The following is a 5,111-nucleotide window of genomic DNA, read 5'->3' as shown; positions in this document are numbered from 1 at the left end:
TTATTGGAAGCCAGTGTAGCTGCTTTAAAACCGGCTTGATATGATCGTATTTCCTTGTTCTAGTAACAACGCGAGCCGCAGCATTCTGGACATTTTGTAGATGATCTGTCAAAAATTTTGGTAGTCCATATAGAAGCGAGTTGGCGTTATCTAGTTTGGAAGTGATGAATGCATGTACTAACTTTTCAGTGTCTGCTAGAGATAGACAGACTCTTATCCTGCTAATGTTTCTAAGATGGAAGAAACAGGCCTTGCAGGTACTGGTAACATGCTTTTCCAGTGACATGTACTCATCAAAGATGACTCCAATGTTCTTTGCAGAAGTAGATGGCTTGATCTGTTCACCAGACACATCGACGTGGTCTATTAATGGGGGTGGACGATGTCGTGCGCTCAGGATCAAAAGCTCCGTCTTTCCTCTGTTTAGTTTCAGCTTATTGCACACCATCCACGAGTCGATCTCAGAAACACATGCTTCTATTTTAGCTATAGAACCAGGTTGTTCGGCGTAGTTGGGCTTAAATGAGAGGTAGAGCTGGGTGTCATCAGCGTATAGATGGTAGTTAAGTCCGTGCCGTTTGATGATGTCCCCGATGGGCGATGTGTATAACAAGTACAGGATTGGCCCTAAAACAGATCCCTGGGGAACACCGTAGCGAAGTTCTTTCATCTCTGACTTGGTTCCGTCAATCATCGCAAACTGCTTTCGGTCTTGAAGATAGGATCGAAACCATTTTAGCGCATTTCCTTTCACGCCGTAGCGTTTTTCCATTCTTTCTAGTAGCAGTTTATGGTTGACGGTATCAAACGCCGCAGACATGTCCAACAGTAGCAGGATAACGCATTTCTGATTATCTATCTCACAGAGAATGTCATTTTGCACCCTCAGGAGAGCAGTCTCCGTGCTGTGAAAGCGTTTATATGCTGACTGAAAAGATTCCTCTAGATCATTATCGCGTAGATAGTCGCTCAATTGACAAGATACTGCCTTTTCAATTATCTTAGCTACAACCTTCAGATTTGAGATAGGTCTAAAGTTTGAATAATCCTCACAGTCCAGGTTGTCCTTCTTCAGCTTTGGTTTGATCATTGCTTCTCTCAGTGCAGCGGGCATAGATGCTGATTGGAGAGACATGTTAACGATGTTAGTTAACACGGGTAGAATAGTTGATTTACATTCCTTAAGAATAGAAGCCGGTATAGGGTCAAGATCACAGGATTTTTTACCGATTTTGTCCACAAAACTTTCAATCTCTCTTTCTGACATCACCCTGAACTCTGTGAATTCGGCTTGACATGGCTGTTTGTATGCTTCGCAGGACTGGGTACCAGAAGTCACTTCTTTGGATAGCTCCGTTCTTATGGATGCTATCTTGTCAAAAAAGTCGGCAAAATTGTTCGTAAGCACCAACGTTGAGGGTGCGGTCGGATAGCGTCTATCTACTCTGCGGTGTAATAGCTTGTCGACTGCGTTGAAAAGTGTTTTTGGATCTGATGCATTCTCTGAAATAATAGATGAATAGTATGAAGCCTTTGCGTCCCTTAGCATTTTGTTCACTACCTGGCACTGGTCGACAAACATCTGTCTGTCGACGCACAGTCTCGACGATCGCCAGCGGCGCTCCAGCCTTCGATGTTTTCTCTTGGCTTTACTAATACCCTCATGGTACCATGGTGCTGATGGACGGAGAGTTATCATGCGTCGTTTTAAAGGTGCATGCCTTTGAAGTATTTCCGTCAGAGTATTTTCGTATTTTTCAGTGAGATCCATAAGATCAAAGGCGTTGGTTGTCAGAAGGTCAGATTGCTTTAGGTCGTCATTAAAACTGTCCATATTTACCGAGCGCAGTTTACGATAACTAATTTCCATTCGTTCCAGAGGTGGTTTCTTTAGGCATAGCTTGCAGTGTACAGCAGAGTGATCGGACAGCATTGGATCGCGTATTTCAACGCTAGTAACTAGCTCGTCCTCGGCCCTAGTTATGATCAGGTCTAAGGTGTGGCCTTTCTTATGGGTGGGTCCATTTACATGCTGGACTAGACTGAGCGATTCTAAGATCTTGTTAAATTTTACAGTCTCCAAATTGCTGATTTTATCCATGTGATAATTGAAGTCACCCACTATTAGAAGGTTGCCAGGGGAAACAACGAACTGTTCTGTGAGGGTGCAAAATTCTTCAAAGAATAGAGAACAATTTAATTGATTTCCCTTGGATGGAGGCGGTCTGTAGATAGTTACAATTCTTGTAGAACCAGTGGAGCATGTCGTCACAATGTCCAGGTATTCGAAGGAGCTGAAATTTGTCTGGGTTTGTTTCGTGACTTTCATTTGTTTCTTTATTAGGAGACCAACTCCTCCCCCTCGTGAGTTTTTCCGTGGAACATGGAAAAATTCCCAAGGGAATTCTTTTTTCAGATCGAAAAGACGCCCTTTCAATTCCCGCAGAAATTCAATGATGTCGGGATGGTCTGCTACGCAGAAGATGTTGACCTTTTGACATTCGCCCCACAACTCTTGGTCAAAGGGGGTGCCAGGTTCGGAGATCACGTGATCTCACACTATCTGCTCATCACAGAATTGGTTAGATTGCTTCTTGTAGGGCAATTGTCCTAGCCAATTGGACACATAATTCTGCCTGTCGGGTTTGAATAATTCATGCGGTCGTGGGTAACCTGTGTGATTGGAGGGGTGTTGGCTCTCTAATAACCAGGCATTCACTTACTCGGGGTTTGATCGACCCACTGGAAGAACTTGCAGTTACGTTTGGGGTAAATGAAGAAGAGACGTCCGGGTTTTTTTTCAGATTGAGACTGGGACATTCTCAAGGGAAGTTCACAGTAGCACTGCATTTTGTCCAACTAATTCTCAAGGTAGAACTGGTGCAATTGACGTTTTGCCGAGCCTATGTAATACTCTACGCGATCCGCACCACAGGACACGAAACACTTGGCAACAGGACACTTGTAATACTCCCACTCTCTGTACTTTGTGACAGTCTTTTTCTTCTGTAAAGCCTCAGACTCGTGTAGTGGGCAACGGTACAAGATCTCAGTATCTACTCTTGTAATTGGTCTTGGTAGTGGTGGTGGTGGCGGTGAATTCTCAAAGGTGTTGGCAGACGATGCGACTCTCAGTAAATCGTTCCACTCTAGTAATACCGTCTAAGAATTCATCAGCATGAAAGTCTTTGTTACTCATCACCACATCAATATGCTCAGACACTATTGGAAAAAAATGATTTAAACATTGACTTTTTTTAAAGTTTCTAAAATATGTGTTACTAATCTAACACGCCTTGGTGTAACTTCTTTTCTTCTAAGTAAATGTCTTTGCCTCGTGTGTTCTTTTTGTTGCTTTCTCTTTGTCTTGAAGAAAATGTCTCTCTTTTCCACGTCTTCTTCCTCTACTAGACAACGAATCTTTTGTCGCGTACTTAGTTTACCATTTTTTAAAATGGTCTTGATTTTTACAAATAGTTAAAATCAACCTTGCACTTGGAATTAAACTTTGTTTGTTTTAAGATACCCTTTAAAGGTATTGTAGTGAATGTCTCTCGTTGAGGTTCTATGGTCTTGACCACTACTTTCTCGTTGAACTCAATGGTTGATGGTTTGTACGAATGCAACCATTTATCAAGTAATGTTTCTGTACCTTCCTCAGGTTCCTTTTTGATCTTCTTCACCTGCTTCTCCTTCTTATCTTTGTCCGCCATTTTTCATTTTCTTTTTGATTTTGTCATAGGATAACGGCAAGGAGATACATTTCCAGGTTGGAAAGAGGTACATGATATATCTTGCACTTCTACTCCACCATGATCACTTTCAAGTTGTATCATTTCTGGTTCTCCTGTCACATTGTTTATTCTTTCTTCTCTCTTCTTCTGGATGCACTCAGACCAAACAATGTTTGCGAGTAAAGAAATGAATAGGTCCCACATTATATGGGATTTATCAGCCAATCACCGCTCAGTACTTTTCCATAGCATGGCATCATATTTGACCAATCACAGCATTTTGTAACCAAGTTAGGAATTCAGCCTTTGTCAAAGATGCCGTCAAACTGGTTTGACACCGTCCTGTGTTTTCGCGCCTTTACTATTCTGACCAACCATAGGATTTTGTGACCAAATAAGGAAATCAACCCTTGTGAAAGACGCCGTCAAACTGGTTTGACAGCATCCTGTGTTTTCCCACCTTTACTATACTGACCAATCATAGGATTTTGTGACCAAATAAGGAAAAGTATGACGTTAATGTATGTATGAACATGTGATACACCAGTCGCGAACCAGATGACGTCACATCCATATCGTATAAAAGGCAAATCAGTACTTAGCCATCAGCAGTCAAAGTGTTTGAATCATCTTGGAAACATCATGAAGTTTTGCACGAACAACAACAACGATAGTCATATCAAGCAGATCATCGACGGTCAAGTCAAGGTCCGTTGGGAAGAATGGTCAGAAGATACCAACACGTTGATTGACATCCTGTTCGTCTTTGACTTTTTGTTTTATAATCCAAATGGTGAAAGTATGTCGGAGACAGATTTGGAAGAAAAAAGACCCGAGTGGAAAGACTGCATCCTACCACGGATGAAAAGTAGTGGCTTGGTGTTTCTCTTTACTTCAGAGTGGTATGAGGTAATGTACGATAGATGTACGAAAGCCTTTGATCTTGTCGTGTGCGACAGATCCCCTGAGTTGTCTGAAGATGCCAACATGTTTGCAGCCACCGTAGGTTTGGCGTATCCGATGCGCGTTGCCCTTGTTTCTCTGTTAAGACCCATTAGAACAATGCAGCAAATCACAGAAGACTTGGAACAAAAAGTGAGAATTCCGTTTAAAATGACAGTTAAAGCGACACACCAAGGAGTTTGTCACGAACTGTACAAACTGGTTTGTAAGATGGCCAAAGAAGTCGACTTGTGGCAAGAAAGGTTCGACCACTTGCTGGACACAAATTTGTGTGAAGATTGTATTGTGGAGAAAGATAGGTTGTATCAGTCAGACAATTACCAATTAGCCAGAGACTAGAATCCAGGGAAAGAATGTAATCTGGGAGGCTGCTGATATTCCAGTACGGCTTGGGACACTTGTGATCTGTATAAG

Source organism: Orbicella franksi, chromosome 3 (assembly GCF_964199315.1).
Source record: "Orbicella franksi chromosome 3, jaOrbFran1.1, whole genome shotgun sequence".
Classification (NCBI taxonomy): Eukaryota; Metazoa; Cnidaria; class Anthozoa; order Scleractinia; family Merulinidae; genus Orbicella; species Orbicella franksi.
Note: the sequence above shows the minus strand (reverse complement) of the source record.